This window comes from Podarcis erhardii, assembly GCF_964252035.2.
Source record: "Podarcis erhardii genome assembly, chromosome: 8".
NCBI lineage: Eukaryota > Metazoa > Chordata > Lepidosauria > Squamata > Lacertidae > Podarcis > Podarcis erhardii.
In genome coordinates this window covers 47,172,719-47,187,901 of record NC_138499.1, presented here as the reverse complement: position 1 = coordinate 47,187,901, position 15,183 = coordinate 47,172,719, and the positions used below count along the sequence as shown (strand labels likewise).

Sequence of the window (15,183 nt, the reverse complement as noted above, 5' to 3'; positions counted from 1 at the left end):
AGCCCACTGAAGTCAACATTTCCTGCTGAGTAAATATGCAGAGGGGATCCCACTGCACTGCATAGCAAAGCCCCTGCCCATTTTCCTAGGTGCAGAGCAAAGCAAACAAACGCAAGGAAGGTATTTGTTCTGTCCGTTTACAACATCAAATTCAACATCACTTCAGAAAGCCTCTCCTAATCTAAGTTAGGATTGTGGTCCGTGCGGAATCCGGTGGCGATAGCGTATTCCAGAGTACAAGGTTGCGCTATTGTGCTCGTGTCCGCGCGCGCCCCCCGCCCCCACCCCACCCGCGCGCACAGCCACCCCTCAAACGTGGCCGGAATCCGCGCGAGAGCCACGACTCTTTGCCCTACTTCTTTCTCCCCCTCTCCGGGACTCTTCCTGAGGCGGAAAGGCGACGCGCTACCAAACCCCACTGAGGCGAGTGGGACGTTTCCGACCACGAGAGCCTCAAAACGCCCTTTCCTCGCCCCCAGTCAGCCTGAGGCTCCCTCCCTCCCTGTCAGAGCCCCCTCGGAAGAGCTCGAAGGGCCGAATGGACGCGGAGCCCGAGAGCGCGGCTCGGACGCCCCTGGGTCTCTGCCCCTCCCGCCCGGCGAGCCAAGAGGGGCGGCCCCGGCCCTGCCAGCCCCCTGTCTGTCTCCGCCCCTCGGCTGGGCCGCTCCTCCTCCTCCGAGCCAGCGCCAGAGAGGCAGCCGGAGAGCGCCAAGCCGATCGCCTTCGGAGAGTTTCGCGGAGCAGCTGTGCGGGAGGGGGCGGGCGGCACGGAAGGCAGAGACGGGGGTCCGGCGAGACCCCCGAGACCCTGCGCTCCTTTTCCTGCTCCTCGCACGGTAAGGAAACACAAGCGACCCCACTTCCCGCAGGAGGGGAGGGGGGGGGGCGCTTCGCTTGCCTTTGCTCTGGTGGGATGTTGCAATAATAACAGCGACAATAATTAATAAAAAGCGGCCGGGGCGGGGAAGGGAAGCAGGGGCGGGGAAGGAGGGGGGGGGGGTTCGCCGCTCGCTCGTCTCCCGGGAACGGCAGGCCGGGCCGGGCTGCACCAGGAGAGGAAGGGGCTGCGCTTGGAAGGGCTTGTTGAGGGCTCGGGGGGGGGGTCGTCGGTTCTACATTCCCAGTAATCGTCACTACTTTGGGTGCCAAATGCGCCTCCTTGGGCTGGGGTGGTCGGGCTGCTTTGGGCTGAGAGACCCAGCAAAGTCCACTTTTGACCCAGTTGGAGAGAAGGGAGATTGCAAAAGCGGGGGGCGGGGGGAGAGAGGACCCGGGCGGGAGATCGTGGCCTGCCCCGAGCCTTGGTCGTCCCGTCCCCCCCCCCCCGAAGAAGGCTGCATGTGGGTGTCAGATTCGCCAACAGAGCCCTTCGCTTCCCCCCAAACTTGCTAGGCCAGCCCTCTGCCAACAGGAGGCTTCGCGCGGAGCGACGAGCCTCTGGCCGCCAGAGACTGATCAACGCGCTCCGCGTGGGGCGAATCGATCCAGCGGGGACGAATGAATTAAACCCACGCGGGAGGAAGTGGGTTGGAAACAATAGATAGTGACTCGCGCGTGTTTCTTTGGACTTGCCTTACCTCGCGCTCCCGGATAGTCTTCTTCCGTGTCGCTGGAAAGTTTTGGGATCCCTTTCGGAGACCCGCAGCTGTGGTGACAGTTGGAGGTGACAGGCGCTTCTCTCCGACGGGAGGCGGGCAGGGGAATTAAAATATAAATAAAAGGAATCGGCAGGAGGGTATTCCTCCTCCGCCCCTTCCTGCAACATTTTTGCTCTTGGCGCTCTTTGGGGTTCATGGTTCTTTGGTGGGTGGGTGGGTGAATGAGGATGGCTTTTACGGTACCAATTGGGTTGCTTTCCCCCCTGTTGCGAACTACCAAGTACAGATGCGAGGGGGAAAGAAGTATATTTAGTGTAAAATAAACAAACAAACAAAAAACAACAACACAGAACTGTGCATGATATCGCTGCTGGGTCCTAAATTTACGGGTGTAAATTTGAAGTAGGAGGAAGGCGGTTGCAGAAGTGCCAAAGTCTGTACAGTGCTGTACTTGCCCGGAACTAGGGAATTGTTCCAGAACACTCAGGGAAACATTTCTATCCTGAATACATACCCGGGCTCCACAGTTTTTACTGGACTCAATAATACATGCAGTACCCTGTTTGTTATTTAGTACTATAGATAGATTCTATGCAAATTTACTCCATGGATTTCAGTCGGACAAAATTCCAAGTAGTGGGGTTCCAGTCTCTAGGACTGAATTAAGGATGGCTGGCTGAGAGCACTTATCCTGAGAATGCCTTAATCAGTGCAATACTTTGCATATTTTCTTGGAAGTAAATTCCATCCACAGGGTTTAATGGTACTTGCTTCCAGGAAAACTTGTGTAGGTCTGCTGCCTTGTTCTGGAACTCATCCCTTCATAATGCTGATAGTGTAGGATAAAAACCAGAAGAGAGCTGCAGTTGAACTGATTTGCCTGCATCATTTTTTTGGTTTTTTTATACAGATGTGAAAAATGCAAAATAGAGCTTGTAATCCTGTGCATACTTATTCAGGAGTGAATCTGCTTGAGCCCAATGGTTCTCAGTAACCATGCATCAATGCCCCATAATAAAAACGGTCTCATGGAAAAAGTCATGGAGTTCAGATTATTTACTTTCTAGTAAATGTCTTATATTTGTTTTGCCATCAAATTTATGTCTGTTGCTAAATTTAACAGCTGATATTTTTAAACACCCCATTTTTACTGCTTACTCACTGTTTGTCAATTCATGTTTTAAATATCACGTTTGTGCTTCCTTTTTATTTGTGTTTTAATGTGTTGTGCATGGGTTATAGGATGTAGGTACCCAGATTCCAATATTATGAGTAAGGAGATATATTGTGGTGCAAGACAGATGGTCTGTTGAAGGAGTAAGGGTTAGATATTTAAAAGCTTTCCCCTTATTTGTTCTGTTTCCCTCCCAAAGAAACCCAGATTGTGTTGTCAGCAAACCTTTATGCCTGGTGCTGCTGTTCTTGAATGCCACCCAGGACCTGAGCCTGGATGAGGCTGTTGATCTTGCTGGAAATTGGAGACCTCTCTCTTTTGTCTAGGATAGTCAACACAGCACTCTTCAGATGCTGTTGGAACCCAACTGTCATCAGCCCCATCCAGCATCGCCAATAATCAGGGTTGCAGATATACCGGTGTGTGTGTGTATTTATATATATATATATGTGTGTGTGTGTGTGTGTGTGTGTGTGTATATATATATATATATATATATATATATAATCATCACTCATCTGACTGGGTTGCCCCAGCTACTCTGGGAGGCTTCCAACATCTAGAGGGTACCACATTGACTGCTATTGCCATAGTCTATTTTTGATACCATCTCACCTAGCTGGACAGAATGGCAGTTTTTAGGGACCCTTTTTGGTGTATCATCTATCCTGCTGCCCAACAGTATCCCTGCCACAGGTGATAGAAATGGACTTGGGGTCCTCCTGATAGATATAGCTCAGGACTTCATTGTCACCAAGACAACCATGGGGTTGTTACAAGTCATCTGGGCCCTTTCACATGTAGCAGGGCACACACTCAGTGGTTGTGATCAGTTGTATAGTGTGTGTGTGTGTGTGTGTGCGCACACACACACACACACACACACACACACACATTTTTTACTATTTCCTTGTCATGGTTATCTGGTAACACTGGAATGGGGAACATTGGGCCTTCCAGATGTTGTTAGACTCAGGGACATCTTGAGGGCCATAGGTCACTCCACTCTGCAGTAATTTTTAGGCTATCGATGACCTTAATGTTTTGGGAGCTGAAGGACTTGTTCAGATTACCTTTGGCATCTGATGGATCCAATGGTTTTCAAACTGCCCTGGGAGATTTTCTTGCTGACATGGCTTGCATTTTTGCTGATACCCTGGTCAGTCTCTGGAATTTGGACTTAATCTGGGTAATCAACCCAGGCTTTCCTAGGTGTTCTGTCCTATTGGTTAGAACCATATCAGCTCCCTTGTTTTCCAGGGAGCTTGGGAATCAGCTGGTGGATTAACTGGGATACAGATGGAGTAGAAGCTGATAACAAGTCTGATGAAACGCTGGCTAGAGCCATTTGAAGGCCTACTTGGTAGTAAAGGTAGTGTGGAAAAAGAAATACTTTTCTGTTCTCTGCTAATATTACACCTGTGCTTCCTTAGCCTAGTGGAACTTTTCTAAATAATAAGACATTTTCTCCATCTCGACCCACGGGCAGATTATCTTCAAAAACCAATTGCAGCACCCTTGGTAGACATTTTTCAGATAAAATCATTTGCTTATGCCCCATCTCCAGTTATTCGGTTACAAGAATAAGCCTATAGATCTAGCTGGTTAGTATTGTATGGACAAATTTACGTTATGGATGTACAAGGCATGCTTGAAGAGGTACTGGCTCTCACCTATCCCTCCTACTCTTGCCTATTATGGCTTACAAAAAGTAGCTGAGAGGAAGCAGGTGGGGGAGTCTGGGAGGTACCTTTGGAGGTTGGAGCAAGTTTTTCTCGCTTCGTTGAGTGGGGTGGTCATGGAGTTATTTCTGGAGAGCCCCTCCAGCTTCACTTTTTTTGAGCAATTAAGGTCTTAGTCCAATACTTTTATCTGATACTTCCCCACCTTCTGAGGCTAGGTGGATGGTTAATGTAGAGAGGTGCCTGAATTATGGAACATTCTTCTTTTTCAACTCATTGACTTGTCAATTTTAATCTGCTACTTTACTTGTTTCTTTAGAAGTGTTTTACTATTTTATTTTTATGTGATTTGTTTTATTTCTATGTGGTTTTCTTGGGAGCCTTAAGGCAAGTGTAAAATTCAGAATACAAATAATGGACTGCAACATAGTACTCCAATTCTAAACACATTTCTTTAGTATTAAGTTCCAATGAATTTTGTGGAATGTACTGCCAACCGAGTATGCTTCGAGAGCACAGCTTGAGGCTCTAGTCATAAACAAGGGGTTTACTTGCATTTAAATGTATAATCTCTAGTTAAATTGTGGTAAGACTAAATCATGTGTGAAAATATGTAGGTAGTTTATTTGGATGATCTGATGAACAACTATGCTACGTCACTGACACTGGGATCTTGCACTTGACTTTAAAAGTAGCCTAGTGAAAAGTAATGCAATCTTAATGGGGTGAAGGGCAGGTAAACAGCTCATACAGTGTGTGTTTTTTAAAAACAACAACAACACCCAGCCTGAAATTCTTTGTAGTTCAAGCTGCAGGTTGCACAATCTAGTTCTGTCCCATTGCATAGAGGTCAGTGGGACAAAATGGTTAAGTACATGTACTTCAAATAAGTGACTTGCGTTTTACTTTTGTCATTAGTTCAGTTCAGAAGTGGGAGCACACGCTATTGTTTGCCAGCCAATTTAGCAACTAGAATTTCGGATTTATGGATTGAAAGGTTGATTGATTTAGCTTATATACTCCTTCATATTTCAACAGAAACCTCTAAGTGGTTTACATATCCCAACGACAACAAAAAAATATAAATCTAAATATAAAATATAATACTAATTCCACATTCATAATTCCACATACTACTACTCCCACATTTCAAGTAACACAATTAAGTAACGATAAGTATCTCAAACAATGTACATAGTACATAGTAAAATAAATACGAACTACAATCACACTCTCCTTACACTCACCATATCACTTTAGGCACACAATTCTCACTTCAATTTTTAAAAAATAACTAACTAACTAACCAATAAGCAGGTGCAGAAAAACAAATGCAACAACAACAACCCCTCATCCTGAAACCACTAACTTCCATCCAGTTCTTGGAATTAACTAGTTTATTTGAACAAAGTTCACTACATACTTCAAACATCTCTGAACTACACTTGAAAGTAGTTCCAATAATTGCTGGGTGAATGAAAGGTTCATTTTGGTGTAAAATTATGAACAATTCCTTTTTGTTCCCTCCCTCCAGTCCTAGATTTCATTTAAAACAAAAAGTAAGTCAATCAGACATATATAACAAAGTTAGAAAGCAAACTATGGAAGAAATGTTCTAAGGCTTATTAGGTTGATATGGAGGTGCTGCTGTTGCTAAGGTTGCTTAGCGACTTAATCACCATGGTTAAGCAACCAACAGGAAGGAACAAGAGGCATTTCCTGTATTTTCCTTGCTGAAGAATTTTGCTGTCCTCCAATACTGGCACAAAGTGCAGGAACCAAGTGCATGGTGCCTTGTGACATTAACAGCTGTCTGGCAAGCAAAAATTAAACAGGGTTAGCCTTTTCTGGCATGGAATTACAATTTTAGGGGAAGCATCACCTGTTAATATTCTGTCTGTCAAACATTTTATTATATGATTATGGTCCCAATTTACTTTTAGACCCTTTACTTCATCACACAGCTTGTAACATTCTGAATGTGAAAGACAAACTTTTTATGAACTAAAAAGTTAATTTGGATAAACTTGAACTGAACTACCGTATATTTCAGTGTATAAGACTAGGGGTTTTTTAGGTTTAAAATTGGGGCTCATCTTATACATGGGTAGTGCTGAGGGGTGTTTTCTTAATTTGGAGTCCCCCCAAAATAGGGGGCATCTTATACATGGGAGTTTCTTATACACGGAAAAATACAGTACTTCATTTTGTAGAAGGAAAAACTTAATCTGGAACCAGCTCCTTTTAGACAGGATGAACTTGAACTCAAACTGCTTCCTTTTTGGAGTGAACTTTCCAGGCACCGTTTCCACCCAGTTTCTCACCAAGGAAATGCCCCTCTTTTCACCTAGGGAGTTAAGGACCTTCCCCATAAACAGACTCTCTCCCTGCAGGGAGTCTGGCACAGCCACTAGCACACCTAATGCTTACCACCTTGCAGGGGGCATCCCTGTCACATAAATATAAAAACAAACTCCCTTCAAGAATAATAATACTCTAAGAACAACACAGAAGAGGGTAGCGCCCTTGCTCTTATGACAACCCCAAAGTGAAAACCCAAAAGGAATTATCCCCTTTGGTGTCACCCTTTTGGATCTAATCCTTGCCCACTAGGGTTGCCCAACCACATTATGGTGCCTTGCTTTTTTATATCTATGTGCATCAAATGCATAGGCATAGCCAGAGGGTGCAGGGGGGGGGCAGCTGCCCACCTAAATCAAGTAAATAAATAAAAATACTTAACTAACTAACCAACCAACCAACAAGGTCACAGATAGCTCAGTTCTCTCCCCCCCCCCCGAAAACCTAGTCCTGCCCCCTAACATAAATCCTGGAGCAAATGATGATCAGTTGCTTAAAATCTTGTCGACCACTGTCACACCTTCATGACAGTATTAATAAATGAAATATTTTTTATTAAAAAACACTGAACTGAAGTATAAAAAAACAGCAACATTAGAAATCAATGTATTCTACAACAAAAGCTTTTCAAGTAAGTGTTATGGCACTTTGAACACAGTCAAACTTATATCTGCCTCATCTGTTATCTTTTAGATGTCAGGTAAAGTCTGTGTGTTTCTATGGACTGCTGGTGGCCGATTTGTTTATAGTTTAGGCTGTTTGGTTCAATGTGTAGAGTTAATTTTACCACTTTTCTCATCATGGAATCGTAGTGAAAGGAAAAAAGTACCTAGTGGAATCTTCCCATCTATGCGGCTTCATGCATTGTCCCCAATCCATGTCATTTTGCTCAGTGTCATATATAATGATGGGTAGGAAACCTGTGACCCTCAGAGTATTGGTGGGCCACAGCTGGTGATGCTTAGGTACACTGACTTAATGTTTCTGAAAGGAAAGCTTGGCAAGCAGTCGTTAGCGGAGGAAGAGGAGTGCGGGGGGAGCACACGGCTACCGGCAGCGTGATCCCGGTAGGGTGCCATCGCGGCTGCCCCCCGCCCTCACTGGGTGCCACACCCCTGCAGACGGCATGCCCTGCCCCGCCCCTGCCTGCTCTCCGCCACTGCAAGCAGTTGGTAAATCTGGAAAACATCCAGCTACAGCCAGTATGCAGACTGAGTGTGCTGCTTCCCAAGACATCTGTCATAGTGGTTCCATGAATAAATCTCAACTGAGTTTAGCTATAGAAGGTGTTGTGTGAAAACTGTAACAATGCAATTGTAGGCATATTTATTCAAGTGTAAGTCCCACTGACTTCAGTGAATAAAAGTCCTCTGGGTTACAGCAGAGACCCTGCAATGAGACCCTATATTTTCCTTTCAATGTTTTCTTTAAAGCAATGCTTTAAATGTCAAACCATATTTTAACTTTTAAAAACCCCAAACTAGGAGTGCCATTTCGAATCCCTGCGACAGGGTGAGCTCCCGTTGCTCGGTCCCTGCTCCTGCCAACCTAGCAGTTCGAAAGCATGTCAAAGTGCAAGTAGATAAATAGGTACCGCTCCGGCGGGAAGGTAAACGGCGTTTCCATGCACTGCTCTCGTTCGCCAGAAGCGGCTTAGTCTTGCTGGCTGTGCGCCAGCTCCCTCGGCCAATAAAACGAGATGAGTGCCACAACCCCAGAGTCGGTCACGACTTGACCTAATGGTCGGGGGTCCCTTTACCTTTACCTAAAACCAAAGATTCTGATGGAAATAGAACATACTTCCTGTTTTCTTCCTTTTAGCCTACCTAAACAAGCCATTGCCTTAAAAAAAGACAGAAAGAGTGGGCAGAGTACTGTTGCACTCAAGCTCTTCTTTCAGACTTCCCACAGGCATCTTGCTAGCCACTGTGAAGATGCTGGACTGGATGGGTCATTGGCTTGATTCAGTAGGCTTTCCTTTCGTTCTCAAGTAGAAAGCAGAGTGCAGTCAGATGGTGTTCGCATATTTGCCGAGTCCATGCTTTTGCTTATTCAGGGATCCTTCCCTTCTGAACCTTTGGAACTGCTTCTAGATGTTGGTGAAAAGAGGCAACAGATTCTGCTCCCTACATGATGTGCATACTTCAAAGCTTCTGCAAGAAGGGCTTGCCCATTCCTGGCCCACTACTCTTCTCCCTCACTGCCCTAACTAGGGCTTCCTCTCCTTCCCTTGAGGAGCTTCTTCCATGAGGAAGAAATTAGAAGGCTGCCTGTCGTAGAGTTTGCCTTGGTGCGAAGGCAGTGTTACGTTAAGCCAGGCACCCCCAAACTCATCCCTCCAGACTCCCATGATCCCTAGCTAACAGGACCAGTGATCAGGGATGATGGGAATTGTAGTCCCAAAACATCTGAAGGGCCAAGTTTGCCTATGCCTGTGCTAAGCCCTGCACCGCAATGATTTCCCCCCCATTTTGACTGGCTGAAATGAACTAGGAACAGCACATCTCCATAATACAGCATGGTTTAATTGAACGTCTCTACTTTTTGCCTGGTTACCAGGCATTGTAGTGCCTGATTAATTGGAGCCATTAAAAACAAACAAACCGTATGGTGAAGATTAAAAAGAAAGACGGGGGTCATAGCTTCATCTTAAAGCACTTGCCTTTAAAGGTACCAGATTCAATTCCCAGTCTCCCCTGGTAGAGGAGAGAAAGATCCTTGTTTAAAACCCTGGAGCTGCACCCAGCCAATGTATACAATCCTGAGCTAACGTGGACAAATGATCTGACTTGGTATAAATCAGTTGCCTAGGTAATACCAACCAAATGTTGTTGGCCCCAGTCAAAATGCATACTAAAAACGTCCACACAGTTGTTGTTTTTAACTTGGGTAGCTGTTGTCTCTCTCCATCACAACAAGCATCAGGGATGAACATTGCTGGAGACCTGCCAAGGCCTGTGTCTCAGCAGAGAACCCCTTGACCCTCAATTGCTCTCAAAAGCCTGTTTATCTGTGCTCTGTAAGTGAGGGAGCCATGACAGCAGCAGCAGCACCAGGAGGAGCTTCTGCTTACATTATCCTCTTCCTTTGGAATGCTCTGCATATTGGACCCAGAAGAAGAGTCCAAGAGAATAGGCAATTGAGATAGAGGCAAGGTGGGTCCATTCAAGGTGGCGGGAACTGATGGGTCTTGCCTGGGGATACCACCCACAAGCTGGAATTGGCACTCCTTCCCTTGTTACATGGGATCTTGCTTTCTCCAATTCTCCATTTTTTTCCTGTTGTCATTCCCACTGAGTTCCCTAGTTAATGTTTTTAGGACTGTGCCCTTGACTGTCTGTTTACAGCTTTATGAGATACTTGTACCAACTGCTGGAGCTGCATGAGAAGTATGGCATGTAACTTTTCCCCATTGGAGACGATGTACTAGCTAGATTGCAAAATGATGCTATCAATCAGTCTCTCTAATAACAAACTCGAGTGTTGACTGCTGATGGAAGTGGAGCCAAAACAGGAAAACTGGGAAATAAGAAGGGTGATATCAGTATGTCCAGGGGAACTACAGGGTTTGCAGAAGCACAAAAATGGTTTTAGGAACCCCCAAAACCTAAGAGGAGAATTACAACTAAAAGGGAAAAGCCCATTGAGTACTGAGCAGACTTAATGGCCACAGATGGTTCAGTGTCGTAACAGTGGAAAAGAGAAAAGAAAGAATAAAAATATAAAATGAAGGGAGGGGCATGGAATGGTCTCCTGGGGGAGGCCATGGCCAGCTGGAACCCCAGTAAGGACTACTCCTGCTAGGGGACAAGTAGACATTGCAACATTTGGTAGCAGATCTCACATAGGTATAATTTTAAAGCACAGTAGCGAAAGAAGGCATCTTTCCAACTCTGGAATGGGTTTGCTTCAGTGCCATGAAGATTGCATGCTACTCCAGTTGTGGAGCGAACTGTGTACTTACCTGGTGATAATTCGTTGAGTCTTTCTTTGATATGCATTGTACATCCATTTGATCTTTTTTTTTTGAAAAAAAAACACCCCAAATTCTTTCACATTAAGTGATCAGTCCACTGCTGTGAAATAATTCCCTCCCACCACCCCCGCCTGAGACTGATAGTGGAGAAAGCTGTTACCAAAGTCATTTTGATGGCTGGTTATTCTAGCTGCATACACTTTGAATAGAACGTTTTGTGTCTTGGAACAGAATCCAGCTGTCTGTCTACTTGGCACAGCTTGTGACCAGGAACACATTCTACCAGTTCTTTGAAAACCAGAACATTGGTTTCTGAGTGCAATTCAGGAATTTTGTTTCAGTTTCCCCTCCCCACCCTACCCGAAAGTTCTCTGTGATTGATCGTGACTCTTTAACAATTCCCCACCCCCAATGTTAAGGACAACCGAGAGAGCTGATTGAAATAGCATTATCTGGCTTGGGCTTTGTTTTGCTTTTGAGTCTGGAATCTGTTTAATCTATGCGGCACAGCAACAAAAGGCAGGCTTTGCTGAAATTTAGTACAATACCTTGCATTTAATACATAATCTACATAGAGCAATTGGGATCTAAGAAATTTTAAATAAAGGTTATCACTAGGGTCTCTTCCCTTCTGCAGGTGGAATCACCTGGAAAAAAACACCTCTAATACAGATCTTAATGTATTCTTAGCCACTCTTATTCTTCTTCCTAGTGAACTTTTGCAAGCTAGAAGACAAGAGCAGCCTGCCTGTAAAGGTTTCCTTGTTTATTTAATTTGTCACCTCACCCCATCCTGAAGAGATCCAAATTCACAGATGGCTCCTGTCTCCCTTACAAACACTGTCTTGCACACTAGCTGATAAGTCTGTGTTCATAACCTCAGTGTGATTCGCAACTAGCTGTAGTGTTGCTACTGCCACTGATGCCAAATGGGGATAAGGGGAGGGGGCCGACTCTGGGAATAAAGGTAAGGGGTGAAAGGATAAAGCAACTTGCGAGCCAGCTGTTCTCCTGGAATGTCTAGCGAATGGTATTTACAACTTGCCTCAGGGTGATGATGGGCTACACAATGAACTTAATTTCTGAGTTTGGAATAAATATTTCATTCATGTAAAAGGATAGGCACTCAATCTTCACGGGGGTTAAGGAGACCCTTGAGGACATGGAAGAGTTACTGGGGAGGAGGTCATGCATTGCTGGGATTCTGGTACCTCTGGTGGTTTGGGGTTTGGAGGGGTCAAAGACCTGCTATTATTTCTGTAGCAGAGTCCTGTCTCCAGCATTCTAGAGCTGCCTAATTAGCATGAAAGGGGAGCTTTTTAGCCACAGTATGCTCGAAAGATTGTAAGAAAAATGAAAACACAAGGCACTTGAGTTTCAAGAGAATAGCATGAAGGCAGCAGTGTACCTAGGGGTTGGCTAGGTTGGCCCCTGCCAAGGGTGCAAGCCCAGGGGGGTGCAAAAATCTCACCTCTCCACTCTGGCTCAGAGTTGCTTTGAGCCTGCCCACTCACCCGGGCAGAAGGATCAATGGAGGAGGAGGAGGAGGAGAAGGGGAAGGAGAGGCGGAGCATAGCAGACATGACCCCGATGGCTGCAGAGGAAAGGTGCCATAGCACAAAGTTTTGGAATTTCTGGTCCATGGTCTCTCCAAGCTTTGGAGGAACCAATGCAGCTCCTTGCCAAGGGTGCAAGGGATCCTAGGCATGCGTCTGCGTGCGGGTTCTGTTATGTACAATGGAACTTCATGGAAAACACAACTTAAGTCACTCTGAAATATGTTATTGGAGCACTTCAAGGAATTTGCCCTTGTATGTGCACAGAAAATAGTAGATATTGCTGAAAGGCAACATTGATCACAGTGATGCATCCCTAATTGTTATTGTATAATTATCAGATGATTGTATAATCTTAGAATGGGTGTGACAGTCATGAAGGGACCCTGAACTTTGCATTTGCCTCTACACTACTGTCTGCAACACTCCTGTTGGGATGGAAACTCCCACCCACAGCTCCACTTTATCAGAAGATGGTAAGAAGCAGCTGTCCTCCTGATTCATGTGTAGTGAAGTGGTCCTGTTACCCAGTCTTCTGCTCAGGGAGTAGCATATAACAAATACAATCTATATAAAAGAAAATGCAAACTTAAAACCATGCAGTCTAAAAGCAGCATTGTAGATAAAAATAGCAGCAGAAATTTTTATTTATTATGTGCACCTTCACCTGATGGTCCCAGGGCAGAGAATACATACATGTACTAAACCCAAAAATTCACAATATAAAACGAAACAGAATGCATGCACAGCATTAGTCAGTATTAGCCACACCCGCCAAACACTTTTTGGTACTAATAGCCCCTTGTGATGAGGAACAAATGTGGCTTTAATGCTGTGGTCCTAGGAGCTGTTTTGTAACGCTATTATTGTGTAAGTTTGGTCACTGAAACTCCCCTTTCTTTCTTTCTGTTGGTACCTGCTGGCAGGGAGCTAGTAGAAAACAAGATACCTACCACTACCTATGTATGAAGGTCCCCACTACATATATCATCAGTAGGCATGCATGAAAGGATTGGAAAGGAAAAGAAGAAGAATTATTTTAAGGGATCTCATACTCCCGCCCCCTTCATTTGCCCGAATAGAAGCCGCACCTTTAAAATTCAAGTGGAAAAAAAGAAAAAAAGACAATACCTGAATATAAGCCGTTCCCTTAAAATTCCTCAGGCACTCACACCCGTTCCGTTTTACCGTGTGTCTGTTTCAGCAGCAATATCATAAAAACCAGTTTCTGTAAGGTTGCGAATTTAAGCCACACTTTAACTTTTCACGGTTGGAATTTGGAAAAAAAGTGAGGCTTATATTCGGGCCAATACGGTAAGTTTCACCCTCATTTCCTGGTTCTGAGACTAGCAGCTGCTTTGGCACTCAGCTTTTTATTGTTGGGCACAGGATTGTTGGGTTCAGGATTGGGCATAGCTGTGATGTTGCCCTTTTGTGCCCTGTATTCTGCCATCAGACTGAGATCTGGTATCCATTATATTCCTTGCAAAGAGAAAGGTGCACGTTGTACTCCTCACACAAAGAAAAGGTGCAATTTCTAAAATATAGAAGGCTTTGATAAAGAGGATGGTCCTTCCACCACAACCAGTCACCACCAAGATCATCCAGCAGTTTCATGGAGATTTTCTTGATTACTGGTGTTAATCTAAGTGCTTGCTTAGATTACACCCATGAGAGGCAATGCCTGGGACCAATTTAAAGTGTTCTCTCTCTTTTTTTCCAATAGAGACCCTTTTTAAACAACAGCTGTGTGATTAAAAAAAATTGACGGACATAGGTACCGTAATTTTGTATTTATCTTTTTGTAAATTGCTTTGAGGTTTTTGTTTTGTTTTTTTACAATCAAGCGATATATAAATACATGTCAGTAAAGGGCTTAATAACTTGAACTAGGCATTTGTGAGAAGCATAGCCCAAAGTTAGGAAATAACTTTGACTCACTTTTATGGATAAATCTGCACCTATTGAATATCTGCCTGTTCCACATGTGTTAAAATCACAGTGGCTCCACCAGGGAAAAAGCAGCAATCCCAGGGTGCATAGTAAGTAATAGCTATTGCAACAGCTCAGTGTTAGGACCTGTGTTTAGTGTCAGGTTGAGCTCTGCCTTATATAAGGTGAGTTATTTTAAGGTTACCAGATTTTTTTCAGTGAATCCGGGGACACTTTTCAAGTTCAATGGATTTTGTATGAGGACTGATTTGTAAATCCAGGGACTGTCCCCGGGAAACGGGGACGTCTGGTAACCTTAAGTTATTTGCACCAGTATTATGCTTGCTAAAGAAAAATAATATCTAGTCTCATCATAATTCATGCAAAAAACCCCGAAACCCATAGATAACCATATCAAGTGACAGAAGTAACCCACAATACGGTAATATATTGGGACCGACCAAAATGTTACAAAAACTTGAAAGCTATTTTGTTATGCTTTGGTTAGTCCCAGTGATGATGTTTCCCTGTTGTGAATTTTCCATTTATTCAGACTGGGTGTAAGTTCTGTATATTCCAGAGATCTAGGGTTTGCCAGCTTTGTTGCTGGGCCTCTTCCTTTAACAGAAGCTAGGGTTGGGGGAGAAATCGAATACAATTCACATTTAAAGGTGAACCTACCTAATCTGCACTTTCTGAAACAAATACGCAGTCTGAAACACAGGCATTCTTCTAAATTTGCACTTCTCTGAATTTAGCAATGCAGTTCTCCAGCCAAGTAAAGAGTACAAAAATCCATATGCCTCAACATTGTGTCCTTGATGTGTTTTGTACTCCCATCAGCTCCAGCCAGCTTGGAAAACTGGGAGTTGAAGTCCATAACTTGAGGACACCAGACTGGGGG

At 44.5% G+C, this 15,183-nt stretch overlaps 1 protein-coding gene across 2 annotated transcripts in view; it reads left to right on the top strand.

Annotated features, from left to right (window-relative positions):
* Window positions 1-699: 699 nt before the first annotated feature.
* Window positions 700-15,183, top strand: part of GREB1L (GREB1 like retinoic acid receptor coactivator) — a 169,474-nt gene continuing 154,990 nt past the window's right edge. For both annotated transcript variants that reach the window (XM_081873563.1, XM_081873564.1), the window contains exon 1: window positions 700-836. The gene's annotated coding sequence lies outside the window, so the exon portion shown is untranslated. The remainder of the gene's footprint in view (window positions 837-15,183) is intronic.